Here is a 15,074-nt window from a genome sequence, read left to right as displayed (position 1 = left end):
ACGAGTTGGGACAAATAAAGACTGGGAAAGATGTGGAACGCTCCAAAAACACCTGTTTGGATCATTCCACAGGTAAACAGGTTGATTTTTAACAGGTGATAGTATCATGATTGGGTATGAAAGGGGCATCCTGGAAAGGTTCAGTGGTTCACAAGTGAGGATGGAGTGAGGTTCACCACTTTGCGAACACATGATTGTATAAAGGATGTTACTACATGAGCTCAGAAACAGTTCATAAAACTGTTCTTCTAAACACAGTTCATTTGCAAATGATTGCATTCTGTTTTTACCCACGTTTTACACAATGAACAAACTTTTTTGGAATCAGAGTTGTAATTTGAGGATGCAAAAATGGAAGTATGCCACTAGAAACTTGATGGAAATCACCGACAGTATAATAGCGACAATGACAGTACAGTTGGGGTTCTTTCTCCTATAACAGCTCTGTGAGGCAGGGTCATTCACTGGAAGAAGTTCAAGGGTCTTTATAAAGAATAAGTGCAACAGAAGAACAGTTACCTTGACAACATCTGTACCCAAGTGCTGCCTTATGTACTTAAGGAGAGCAGACCCTCAAACCTGACCGAGAAAGCAGGATACTCACTGATGAACCCAGTGTCCTGTCGAGGTCAGTGAACTGCAGAAGACACAGTCTGAAGGCTCTCAGGTGACCTTGAAAGAGAAACAGGTACTTTTTAAAATAAAGAATGATGTACATAGCAGAGATGTCCTGAGCTGAGCCCATCCAAAGCCCAGATCCGGGTACATTATGAAAGACAGATACCAGCTTAAATAAAGCCAATCAAAACCCTCTCTTTATTGGACTCTGCTGTGTTTTGTCACCTCAGCCTGCCAGAGATGCATCTTCTCTCAAGCTGATCATGTCACATCAATTTCACAAGTCAGATTCTCCAAGATAATCCTTCAGTCATATCATACCAAGAACTCAAGATAATAAACGTCACAGATTTGAACCAGGACCTTCAGGATTTGGATGAAGTAGTTTGTGAAAAATAAGGTGTGCCAAATATAGCAGGCCACCGCTGTTATTTCAATGCGCCAGAAATGACTAAAGGAAGAAATTAGGGCTGCCACTAATGATTATTTTCATTATTGATATCTAATTATTTGCTTGATTAACCAATTCATTCTTATCTCTGGCTTCAAATATAACATGCTGATTAGATTTTTCATTGTAATCTTTACAGGTAGCGCGCATAGCAGAACATTTAAATATCCCTCAAGACTGAACCTGTGCAAAAGTACTGAAGAGTCAGGATTTGATTTTAGTTTCAGTGGTACCTCCTTCCTTCAGGGACTAGTTTTTGTTGATATCCTAATCCAAAAAGAAAAAAATCCCACTGAGAACAATGACCTGCTTTACAACAGAGTCTTGATGAAAAAGGAGAACACAGCCAGAGAAAACAACAAGAGCCTTGGCTTTCCCTTTGATAATGCAAATTCTGAACTGTGACCTAGAAAAATGTGCATGAAACTTAATAATTGCCTTCATTCTATTGTATTTCATATATAAGAGATGGCTGAGATGGGATATCCTGACAAATAAACTGACTCAGATGCAATCAACTTTGCTGATCCTTTTCCTAGTAAGAGCCGATCAATTAATAAAGCAACATCAAGTGTTTCATCTTGTAATCAACTCCAAAAACCTCTGGGGGGAAAATATCAGTGATTATCCAAGTTCAAAGACCGTCAGAGACAAACTTCGACTCTAAAAGTCATCGAGCCATCATTGTCGCAGTCTAATGAATGTTATCCATCAGTTACAGAGATGAGCTACACTTATAATGTTAACCAGTGCAGTTGGTGACAAAGGTTAACAACAGTGCAGTGTATTCACAGCTCAAAAAAGTTATCTGGCAGTTGGTTTTAAACACACACACACACACACACACACACACACCTCTATTTCATTTCCTCTCCACGGAGGTTGGCTGGATTTCCTGGAGAACTGTGCCAGCAGCCGCCAACTCTGCAGAGTGCAGAGACACTTGTTATAAATTCCATCTGTGTGGTCCCATGACTTGACTTGATTTGTGATTTGTAGTCTTGACTACAAACTTTAACATTCTGCTTTCCACCAGATATCATCAATGCAGTAGTTAATTAATTCTTAGTCCCAACTCGTGGCACCGTGGTTTGACAGATCTGACAAACGCAAACTGTACGGCCTTGACTTAATGTGATTGAGCGTGTAATTGAACCAGCTCTGCCAGAGACAAATTCATACATACGTACAAACAGAAACATTCCCAGCAAGGATTATTATTAGCTGGCATAATATGAAAAAAATAATCTTAAAAAATGTCTTCTGGTCAAAGCAAGGACTTGTTACTTGCAAGGTATTAGCAAAGTCTGAAACCTGAAAGACGATCTGAGATCTAAGATGCCATGCAGCGTTTTTGATCACACTTTAGTTTCCTATTTAGTTCCAAGAAAACCTTCATTGCATAAAAGGGATTCTAACAGCTGGTGTCCACAATCATTACCACATGTAATTTCGGTCTTATTCAACAACGACTGAGGAAGCTGTTTAGCAGAAGTGGTAAGTGACGTGAACGCAAGATGATTCACTTACTGTCGTCTGCTAAACTTTAGCACACAAACAATGACACATCTCATCTTGGGCTAAATTTCATCTGCCGGAGGATGACGAAAACAGTTTTCCCAGCCAGGGTTAATGTTGGTGCTTTATTTTTAAGTGTATGAATTTCTTCTGACGTAAGTAGGGGCGGTCTTTATTTCAGGTAAGGCGGCATACCGTTCACTGCAATATGCTGCAAGGAATTAAGAACAATATTCTGTTTATCTGATCATTTAGATCATCTTTTTATCTGATGAATGCATTATTTCTTTTCTAACCACCGTTCATCATAAGCTACAAAATTGTTTTTATATTCCAGTCATCAGCTCCAAACTTCGATTTACTCTCCATACCCATTTATATCTCTGAGTCAGCTTCATTGCCATCTCTCTATATGCCAGGCTATTAGTGCAGACTGCTGAACTGGACCTTGGACCTCTCCGTAGTCTGTTTCTACATGCTGGCATTCAGCCTAATGAGGCTTGCTAATGGTCCACCCATGTCAAACTGGGGGAAAAACCTTCTAGTCTGTGCAAACTGGAACACATGTACACAGTTGCTCAGTACACACCCACACTTTCTACCACTATCCACAGTTGCTTAGTTGATGAAAGGACAAACATAACCCGAGCATGAGTCAACTTTACACCAAACCTCTGTCTGTCATCCTATCATACTGTATCTCACACTCTCCATTCATCTTTCTCTCCTAGGCAGATCTGCGGCTGTTAACTCCAACTACTACGGCAGCTTCAGCCCTGTTGCAGAGCTCAAGCTCGCCTGACAGATGACAAACTCCGACTCAAGGCATACATTTTTATCACTTATCCATCAAAAACACAAACAAAAGCTTGAGAAATCTGGAGTCTGATTAATGTTCAGAAAATGACCGACAGCTTACACATTCATGACCCATATTATTGGGAGATAACAGGAAATGGAAATGAGAATACCATCTTGAATGACACATACAGCGCAGTGACTAAGTGGACAACCTTTCGTTCCACCCCACCACTCATCCGCCGGGACGCTGGTGGTGACTGCTGCTGCATAGCCTAAGTTCGATCGGCTTAGCAAGGCCACCATCTCACAGGAACTTGTCCATTACTCATGCTCTGTTAATATTACTAGTTAATGATTGTGAGCCCTGTTTCAAAACATTATTAAATGTGGCCTCAGTCTGTAGGTTCACATGACACAGTAGTCAAATGTGTGAAAGACTCAGTTTTGACAGCTTTGCTTCAGAGTTCACAGAGCAAATAGTGAAGAGCTGGTTGCTCAACTAGCTCAATGAAAAGAATTCAATGTTATTTAAATTACTTACTAAACATAAGTAATTGTGAGCAATCATTTATTCTCGGCATGTAATTGAATTCACGCTTTAAAAGCAACTTAATCCAATCAAGCTTGTCCAGGAAGTACAGAGAGCTGCAGCTATGACCAATGCTGTGACTAAAGGCAGATCAGGAAGACAACTGAGATGATTGAGATAAAGGTTGTCTGAAATCTGGCGAACGTTAAGAGAGAGGGAAGACAGATGACATAGAAATGCAATATGTTTTGGAGAGCAGAGAGAAGAGAAAGGAGAAAGAAAGAAAATGGGGAAGGTATAGCAGATCAGAGCTGGTAAAGCTACAGTGTAGGCTGGCAGGACGGTTCATGTCTTAGGCCAAAGCCACAAATGTCTCCAGATGCTTTTACACCAGCCTCAGAGCTGGGCACAGGGCACCTTACTGTACTTTCAAATTAAAACGTGGCAAACTATAATTACCATTTTGCGGTTGTATGCCTCAGCCAACCAGTCAAGTTGCAGTTTACATGTCTGTCCAGACTTAAATGTATAAGACTGAAGGAAGTGAAAAAAAGTGTATTTTTTGGCAAAAAGGCAGTCACCACTATAATTTCCAGTGAGAAGCATGTTGTCTTCACTTAGATAGTTTACTCCCAGAGGAGTACAGAGGACTGACAGAGAGCTTCATCACATGGTGCAAAAACAGTCATCTGAAGCTCAAGATCAGCAAAACCGATAATTAGCATATGAATGATTGCATTATGGACAAAAATGTGAGTGAACGTTTGAGCTACATTTGAAGAAATTCTGTCACTGAGTTCACAGGAACCTGAAGCCAAACTGCCGTCGACATGACATGAAAAGAGAGACACATCTCTGAGTCTGTGAAACGGCAGAGTGTGAGGGCTCCTTGAGATGTCAGCTGTGACTTGGTCTTTAACTTGCATGAAACACATTCTGGCCTCTTAACTTTGGATTTAGAGATTATGTCCACCTGGTAAAGTCAAGTACCATTGTCAAATTCAATCTACAAAAGTAAAGTTTACAAGACCAACTGTTGTTTCCCATAGTACACTACATTCTTACTGTCGATGTGAAGCATGTTCCATCCATATATATTTATAGCTTTGGCTATAAAACAAAATCCAATATAACAAACAAAAAAAAGAGTCTGTGATTAATAAGAATGTGTTCTTTGGCACGATTTTTTGGGAGACAGTTTGACAATACAAATCATGCTGTGGTGTACTGGATTCAGATAGAGCATTAGCTCAAGTTGCAGGTCGTAAAACAGACAATGTCCAGATGTCTGGCAGGACGCTCAAGAAAGCAGAAGAGAATTTAAGGAGCTAGTTCTCTTTCCAGTCAGCTACTGATTGTCTTGGTTCCTCCTAGAAGAAGATCAAATCCTTATTGGGAACCATACTGGAAACACCTAAGACTTTAAAAGAATCGGATCCCTCTTTCTTTTCAAATGTGTTTTTTTTTAAAAAGGAAAAAGTTGGCATTGTTGAATATTTTTCTTAATGTCAACAACCCCACGAAAACACCAAAATCAGCAGTGCAGTAGTCCGTCTCTCACAACTTTACAACTTCTGTCTGTGGCCCTAAGCCCAGGCATTCCTACAGAACACATCGGGGTTGGACGACTGGACGAATACATCAGCTATCGGCTTTTGGCTGAGTCCATTGGCAGGTTGTTATTTGGGTGATTTCTGGGGGCAGGTTTTGTCATTTTATCATGCTAATTTAATGGTTTGCCACAGAAGAACAAGTGAGGGACACTGTTCAATGACAGGCGATCGCAGTGGCACAAAGAAGCTATTAACAGCACAGAGGCACGCACCGAAAAACATTGCATATGTACTGATACAGAGAGTCGCATTATCAAAAAGGCTTAGTAATTTTCTAAAACCGGAGGGAATGTAATTTTTAGTAGAAGTGGATTAGTAGGGAATTGTTTTAAATTGTGGATTAACACATATTTGGTGTTCTAATTATTTTGGGCAGCAGGACACTGTATGTGGGATTGACTGAAAATTAACTACATACATACATACCATACTCACTGCAATGAAAGAACGTGTCGCTCAGCAATGGTGTTGCTCATTTGTGTGTTTTGGACAACAATGGAGGTCTGTGGCACACAGCCATAAGCTGTATAAGGCTTTGGCTGCACAGGGAATTATTAGGATAAATTCTTTGTTAGTTTTAGTCTTTTCTGGAGATTTGCTGACTTTAACAACTGAAACAAAAACAATGCTGTAATGATGTAAAACGGCAAAATGGGTTTAAGAAATGTGGAATTTAAAGACACAAATGCTTTGCAAAATATTCAATATTCATATAGCTGTATTTGGCCAAGGTCCAGAACCTTCATCTGGGCATCAAGAGATTTTAGCATAACTCTCTATAAGTTCTGTATTTTAAACAATGTTTGGCAGACATTTTCCACTTAAGGACCCCAAGAAACGCTGGCCTAGGGTGTGTCATAATTTCACCAAACCAGCCTTCTCTAAAGAATGTTGTCAGAGGCTCTGAGGAACAAAAGATAGATGACATGAGAGACCCGAAATAACCGTCCACACAATGACACACTTTTTCCTGTTCTGGTCTAATCATTGAGAGTGATGAAAGCCTGCGCCTCTTACAATACAGACAAGGGGGAATTAATGATCCTGACTATTGGTTTTTGTATTCTTTCACAAAGAATTCAATTGATATGAATTAGGCTCAGGCTAAACGTGCTTGTAAAAAATTGCCATTGTAACCCACTTATGACACAAATTTGAGTGTTGCCACGTGTGCCATTTGGTTCTCACTTCCTGTCTAGTTGAGAAGAGGCATTTAACCTGGAAGAATAATTAGCACCTTTTAAGCACTTCTTATGTAACCCACTCTACCTAAGCCTGGGCTCTAATCCTCAGCTGGCAATGCCTTACAAATGCCAAGACTGTGAAAAGAAAAACTGCACTGATATAAAATCAACACCTTTTTTTAATGGCCCATATAAATACCAACCTCACACCCCTTAGCAAGAGAATAAACCACATTACAGGAGTGATTCAATAAAGTGTGGGGTACAATGCGATTCAAAGAGGGAGCGGAGAAGCGTATTGTATAAAGCCCCATGAAGGTGTATGGGGAAGCTCAGAGAACTTGCAGAAAACTCAAAGTGCATCAAATTCTCTGTGGATTCCATTTCAAAGCCATTTCAAAGCCACCGCGAGCCAGCATAAGCAGCTTTGTTCCTTTGCCACCTATCCTCACTTTCTGCCCATTCTAAACCAATCTTCATTGTTTTGGCCACAGCTCTCCACCAAGTCTCAGCTGCCTGCTTTTCACATTCTCAGGCATGGGGACATAAGCTTCAGTTTTCCTCTCCCACACTCTTCAACCCTTTAGAAAACAGGGATACTGGCTGGCGGAGCCGCTGTATCAAATCTATTTGTCGGTTAAACCTTCTTCAGAGTGGAGCCTGGATTAGGCCTGCTTTTAGCTGCTGCTGCTGCTGCTACTCAGCGAAACCTGGCGTGTGTGTGAGCTTGCACCGACGGCCAGTGAGCTTTGACAGGCCAAGCTATTCGTGAAGCCTCTGACCTGCCAGGAGGAGTTCACCCAACGGCCACGAGGGCCTCTGAGTTACTATCATCAGGGTAAGAGTCATGAGAAGTGTGTGCTTACATGCGAAAGTCTCTGCAACTTTGTATAATTTTCCACAAGTCAACATACTATTGAGAGAATTAATGATAATCACAAGAGCATTGAGGAGAGAGCGTTTCAGTGCCAGGCAGCACAAAGGTTGCTTTTTTAGCCAATTATTACTGCCATCAGCCAAAAAGACGAGAGGAATTAAGGACAGAGGAAGAAGAAGAAGAAGAAAAAAGCAGGACTAGGAAAGAAAAAAAGGAGAAAGCCTGTGTGTGTCTGAAGAAGCCTGGGAATCATTTGTGCACAGAGGGGGATTGAGAAAATGTGGCAAGGAAGAAAAGCATGACCAAAGTAGCAGATCCTCTGCTATGACTGTAAATCACACCAGAGCTGAAGTCCACAAGCAAGAAACAGAGAGCGAGAGAGAGGAAGGTGAGGTGGAGAGACGACGAATGCAAAGTGTTATCCAGAAGATCAGGCAAAATCTGAGTTAAAAGAGGGGTCGAAGGCCAAATGGTGCTACAGATAGACTATAAAAAGATAAAGTGAAACAGAATGTTAAGTTGAGACTCGACACTTCTCTCCCTCTCTGAGTTCACAAGTTCAACTGGTAAAATCTTTCCCTTCCCTCCACTTGCTCTTCACTCCAGACTGTGTGCTTCATAGTGACCACAGGAAGAGGAAAGAATATCAAAGATTCAGGTGGCGTGTGTTCAGGTGTGTGCACCCATATGTGTGTGTGTGCTGTCTGGGGGGGAAAAAAAAAAAAAAAAAAAAAAAAAGAACACCTGCACCTATCCTCCCCCTGATACAGACCTTAAACAGCATTAACATTTAATGCTTGTGGTCAAAGCAGCACCTTAGAAAACTTAAACTATTCATCAGGCAAAGTGCGTGTGCATGTATGTGTGTGTAGATCTGTGTGGTGTCTATTGGGAACCAACAGTGTGTAAAACCCTGATAATGAAAGCTATAAATCACTGCTACCACATCCCTTGCCTCAAAGCTCATAAAACTCCAGCCCACAACAGCCTGACAACAAAACTCGCTGTTTCATTTACTTTTTTCAACTTTCTTCTCGTGGTCTCTTCTTCACTGGTGTTCACACGATAAACAGCAGCGGTGGCAGGGGTAGTCATGGCACAGCCAAGTCACCATGAAGACTCTCGCCTTTTGTTTCGTCCAACTACATTTCTCTTGACACTTGGAGAAGTATCTCCAAGGTGGCTGTGACTTCATTTGACTTAATGTTTTTACCAACTACTGGGTCATATACAGGCCTGCAAACTCTAGTGGCATGAAAAGGGTGACAGGTGTGAGAGCAGGGCTGAACTTGTTGGTTTTTTGCTGTGTACACATAAAACACACAGATTCTTGTTGACATATTGTATTAATACAGGTGATTTTTCAAACAGAATTCAATCTGTGTGTAAAAAAAACTTTTCAAAATGATCTTCCATGTGTGTTTAGATTAGAAAGTTTGGGTCTGCTGAATTCCCTGACCCTCCCCAGACCATGACAAAATAGCTAAGACTTATTACACATGTTGACTCCCACTAACATTTCAAGTTGCAGCAAAGGAAAACAGTTTCATTACCAACATGGGCTCAAACGGGGGCCTGCCCTCAGTGCAATGTGTCCATCCAGGGGCATGGACACTCTCCACCATTCCAAAATAACAATCAGATCTGCACAAGGAGAGGATGCATATATATTTGATTTAAGAAGTTTGCCAAAAGGCAACAAGTTTGCATCAGCTCCTATGTGTGCCTACATTTAAGCCTAATCCAAGATATATTTCAACAGTCTGCAACCAGCCTGCAGATCCGTGGTCCATTTTGTACACTGGATCCACATGCTTTGTTGATTTGTTTATATATAATAACAGATGAAGCGGTTTGTAATTGACAGCCAGAGCACTCATCTTTGCAAATGGATCTAATTCAGCATTTCTTAACAATAAGATCCTACTATTTTGGATCAAATGCAGTTCCATTGACTTCATTTGTCTGCACGTGTGTTATTTTATAGGACAGAAAGCCAGAAAATTTGAGTCAACACTAGTCAGAGGTGTGTGCCAATTTATCAACCACATATATGTCTGGCAAGGAAGAGCCACTGCTAAACAAGCAAACGCTTTTAATCCTGACATCTGAAGACAAAAGCCCAGTGCAATTAGCACACAGCCTCGTTCTTGCTCTTGTCATCGCTGAGCTGACACTCTAAACAATCTGAAAGCACCAGGCATAGTTGCAGGTAGCATCATTAGCAGGCCAAGCCAAAAACAATGTCTGACAAGTTCTGTGGGCGGACAGACAAGTTTACCGATCAACTTAACAGGTGAGATTGGTCAACTGCAAATATACAAATACAAATTTCCATGTCTTGACAAACAGAGAGCTAGCTTTGATTGGTGTAGTTCCACAATGAAAGTCTTGGTAGTCAGTAGCTAAACATGCTAACAGCAGGGGTCCACTAGAGTTAATTCAAGGCAAACCCAGGAGGTGAAGCACAATATGTAATGTATCTTGTTGTGCGCTTACCTGAAGGGGGACTCTCAGTGACTCTTCACAACCATTTCTCACACCCGTTTTGTCAAATATTCACCGATTTCTTTTTGCATTCTGAATGATAAATACAGGTGCAGATGTTGTATCTAATTATACTTTGCAAACCATGCATGCACAACGAAACAACACAGCAGTGATTCCAAGCCCTTTTAAGCTTGAGCCATGTGCATCTAGTTTTTATTCCAATCAAACTGAATGGCAGCTGATTTAAAAGTGCAATGAATAAGGAATCAGCTAAATTTGGTGGTGCAGGAACGTTAACTACGCATGGATACGTCTCACAAAGGCACATGGTTAGAGACCACTGAGGGAGAAAATCTGCACTCGTATTGATTAGCCCAAACAAGCCGAGAGTCAAACGACTTTGAGGCCATCGGTCACAAGACGAGGAGGCAGATTGACAAGTGCATGTTTAATGGCCGTGAGAAACAGTGTGCAGGGATTCCTGGGTAATCACTGTTATAGGGGTGGGAAGGGAGGAGGATAGGGCTGCAGACAGCAAGCCCTGTAACACTTTGACAGATGTGAGGCTTTGCACCACCCAAAGGGGCAAAACAGAGAAAAGGCCTGTGAATAAAAGGCCTGCTGCTAAGCTTTCTGTGCAGTGCCCTCAGCCCTGCAGCTCACAACCAAAGAAAGGGTCAAGCCGTTGCTTGACTACAGGCATCTGGGGCTTTTACTGGCAAAACAAAACAATTAAGTGCGGGGGCTGGATCTTCTTGACGTTCACCTTTCCCTCCCTCTCCAGCGTACTCATCACTCTAAAACTTCTACTGCTCTACTAGTATTCCTCTCTACCCTCTGCCTTTTCCCTTGAACAGATCAAATGTCTTCTCGTTTCTTTCCATTTCTCCATCTTCTCCACTTTTACCGTCATCCATCTTCCTTCCCCTCTTTATCTCTACCTCTCTGCCTCATCTTTCCCCAGTCTTCTTGCTATCTAGTTCCCAGTTTCCATCCATGCATCTCTGTAATTTCTGTGGCCATCTCGCTGTCTCACCCGATCTCCCTCCATGTCCCACTTCCTCTTTTTATTCCATTCATTTCAGGGCTGAAACAGAGCCGCGAGGAAGGCTTTGGGTGCAGGCAGACAGCGCCGGAGGCAAAGTACAAACTTTTGCACAGGAAACATCAGTCTTCAACCTCTCTTAGTTTGCCCTAAAAACTCAACTACAGCTATCCTATTTATACTCAGTGTATGTTAACAGAGCTATGCAGATGCACTGTATGTTACACTTTTTCACTGTTTTACTTTATTTTAGGCATGCTTTGTGATACTTTGCTATAACAAACTTTGACTTGACTTGAAACCTGAGGATTTCCACCATTGTGCTCCCATCAGACCTCATCAGAGAGGCCAATGGTGGTTAAAGACAGCAGAGGAAAGCCAATAGGAGACAAGTTGCTGCTGGGCGTTTTCAGGCAGCGCTTAACAGATTGTTACTACATGGTTTCATCGATCCATCAATCACTCTAGGCCCTGAGCCTGAGCTTGTGTGGTCCCATTTTTTCCCCTCTTAAATGTAGATCACACTCACACTAGTGAAATGGTGTATAATGCGCTTAACCTCAAATGCCAGTGTGTTGCACTGCCACTGGCATTCCAGAGATGTGATAACCTACTGACAATTTTCACTTTTTCATCAATACCACAGGCACATGAGAAATAAATACATACATATAACTCATATTTTAAAGTTTGGATATGGGAACACAACACAGATTGCTATACAAAACAGACCATAGCCAGTGATGCTTGCTGACATTCCTGTCGATGCTTATGTCCCTTAATGGCTGATGTCACTGAAGAAGTTTGACAGTTTTGTGTGGGTTTCAGCCTGTTTTTGTTCCAAAACAAACTTCTATTAAATGGTACATGCAAGAGAACATTGGTTTGTCTGTGTCTTGCTATAATGCTGTATCAGAGACTAAGACTTCATGATGAAACACAAACGCCTCTTCCTTTAATTACAGAGGTCTGGGAGGACAACATGATGAGCTTTTAATGTTAGTGACTCTGATACACACTTTTTTAAATAGAGCTTGCAGGGTGATAGGCCCCTTCCTGCAAGACACCTGTAGTGTATTATTCAGTCTTTATTTAAGCATTATGCTACTTGCAGAGTCTGCCAAAAGAAACACACCAGCAGGCAGGGGAAATTAACATTAACAGTCTTCACAGAAGTTCCCGTCCACAATCACTGTGTAACACATTGCCAACGTGAGGGGGGAAGATAGTGTGTATTGGTGCTAACTAGTGTAAGCGGTCTGTTTTTACAGCACATGATGAAAGGATATTTCTCCTTGGTGCATTGCTCCACTGACAAGTGGCTGTAGGGATAAGAGAGCGCTACAGAAGGAAGCTTTGGTTGTAAAAAAAAAGAAAAATGGCTTCTAATTACCGTCGTTGGAGGCCTGCATTATCATTACACTTCAAGGTTTCTGACAACACAACAACTGTGCTGCCATGGCAACACAGTGCCGGAAGAGAGATGCTGGCGCTGCCATTTCACGTTTTGTCCATTTCAATCTGACTCTGATCCACGCTGACGCCATGTGATCAGCCTGCTCATTGACCTGTACTCTAATCTCGAACCTACTCTGATTAGCGCAGGTGGACACATCAGTCGGCTTGGCCGGCACCACTTCACCCATGGGCTAAACAACACAGCACAGCTGGGTTCGCCTGATATTATGTAACGCAGCACCACCCCCGCAGGCCCTGTTCACACCACCCCTCTCCTCCTACTCCGCCTCCCACTAGTGCATCATTGGCCATTTGCAGGCAGAGGTGCATTGTGAGACAAGAGTGCTCCACAACCTGTGGGATATTTGTGGAGGATTGAGCTTTGGAAGAATCAAAAATCTAAGATGAAGCCCATGCATAGAGTGAATACTGTCCAGTGTTAGTGTTTAGCTAGCAAATCATTGATTTTTCTACAACCTTTTGCTTTTCTAATTCGCTAAATTGAATAAAACACAAACTAGTCTGTGTGGTGCAGATACACACTAACTGCTTTAAGCTCCTAAAATGGGTGATTAGGTTCCAGTTTTGTATCCATCATTGATTCCACCAGCGATTCTGCCTTTACTCCTTGGAAACAATTTTTGTTACTAAGCAATACTTGCCAAAAGTGGAATTGCACCCGTTGCCTGGCAACATTAGATTATTGAATCTCATATCGGGAAGCGATGAGAAGCGGTGGTGCTTTGAGCTACAACCCTCCAGATACACTTCTCATCTCGGGGACAGACTGCGATGTCCAACTACATTCATGCTATTCAAGTCATCTGATATCCCATTATATCTCTATACATGGCTTCCCGCTATCGTTCACATCATCTTATACACAGGCTCAAACTTATAGAGCCATACTCTCCCCCTGACAGGTCAGTTAGTCCAGTCCAGTGGCTGTTTTGTGGTTATTTTGTCTGTTCACTGTAAAGCATAGCCAGGGCAAAAAAGAGACCACTTCTTTAAAAGTACGTGGGCGGTGGTGAAATAGAGAAAACACTGGAGTCAGGCTGAAGTGAGCCCCTCTCCTCAATTGTGGATGTTTTCCCCAAGTGCTTTATGAGATGGTAAAGGGCTTCAGGCAGTCACTTTATTAAAAGCAATCTTGTGGGTCCTCACTGAAGACAGTTTACTTTTAAACTAGCCTGCTGTCATTAGAAAGCACCACCCGGGCAGTCATCTCTCCTCCCATGTGCCAGTAGCTTCTTAATGAAAAACAGCAGCTTGCTTAAGCTCACATGTCTCACATCCATAAACCACTGATCGAGCTTTCGTCCTCACAGCTGGAGAGACCCAGCGGAGGCATTAGCTAGAAGCTGTCAGAACGCCACTGGAATGGATCAAAGTGCTATGTGGTAAATCGCCTCCGATGACCATTTAAAGCACTCTAACGCCCACGGAGCGGCCTGCTCAATTTGAGTGACTGGGTAACAAGGCAGCAACAGTCTGAGTTTGTGGTGACAGGGAGAGATGTAGAGGAAACAGGTGCGAGAGGAGGAGAGAGGAGCCCGCAAGGGAGGTTTTCTAACAGACAAGGTCACGATCACTTGTTCCCTGAGTGAAGAGTTTTTCCAGCAAGTTTGAGGGACGGCAGCAGGTTACTGGTAGGTTACAACTTGAAAGAAAAAAAGATGGTTTTGTCAACATTAGGAACCCTTTCAAGGTCTGTCATTATCAATCAGTCTTCCTGTCATTTGCTCGATTAATCATTTGGTGTATGAAATGTCAAAAACCAGCGGAAAACTTTTAAACAGAAGTCCAAGATGTTGTCTTCAAATGGCTTGCTTTGTCTGGCAAACAGTCCAAAACCAGAGGATGTTCAGTTTGTAAGACAAAGAAAAGCAGCTTAACCTCACATTTGAAGAACTGGAAGCAGTACTGGTTATCAAAATAATTGTTAATCATTGATGGACAGATTTACCAACTAATCGTTTCAGCTGTAAACATTTTGGTCTACGTCAAGACCACAAAATTAGACAAAAACCACAGCACGCTATAATAAAGGCCAACCTCACTCAGCGATTGGAAATGAAAGCATAAATTAGATTTTCTGAGAAAGAGTTCACCCTTTAACCTTGAGAGGTTAGGACCGCATTCACTAACTGACACCAGGAACAAAGCCCATTGCAGTTGGCTTCTCTGCAACAACGTGGTCCAGTGTGTGTAGCCAAACACTTCCAATCCTGCTTGTCCAAATAATCATTAACCAGTTCAGCCCTGAGTAAATATTTTAAGAACCTCTGTAAACTAGAAGGTAAATACACACCTCAGCGATGGGGACATAAACACACATATACACAGTGTAAAGAGGGGGGGTTTGGGTAATGTGGCACGCAGATTTCATTGTTCTTCAGCATGTTGAGCTTAGATGAAGCTGAAAACAATGAGGTCATCCCTATTGTGTACACACAGCATTCTCGCACATTCCTCTGCGTGCCATTG

The 15,074-nt window shown here is 42.1% G+C and overlaps 1 protein-coding gene across 2 annotated transcripts in view; it reads right to left on the bottom strand.

Annotated features, from left to right (window-relative positions):
- The window catches only part of sipa1l1 (signal-induced proliferation-associated 1 like 1), a 75,018-nt gene that overhangs the window by 48,569 nt on the left and 11,375 nt on the right, over nt 1-15,074 (bottom strand). For both annotated transcript variants that reach the window (XM_076755759.1, XM_076755760.1), the window contains exon 3: nt 605-672. The gene's annotated coding sequence lies outside the window, so the exon portion shown is untranslated. The remainder of the gene's footprint in view (nt 1-604; nt 673-15,074) is intronic.

Source organism: Chaetodon auriga, chromosome 18 (genome assembly GCF_051107435.1).
Source record: "Chaetodon auriga isolate fChaAug3 chromosome 18, fChaAug3.hap1, whole genome shotgun sequence".
NCBI classification, from domain to species: Eukaryota; Metazoa; Chordata; class Actinopteri; order Chaetodontiformes; family Chaetodontidae; genus Chaetodon; species Chaetodon auriga.
The sequence above is the reverse complement of the archived record's forward strand: the minus strand, read 5'-3'. Positions and strand labels throughout refer to the sequence as shown.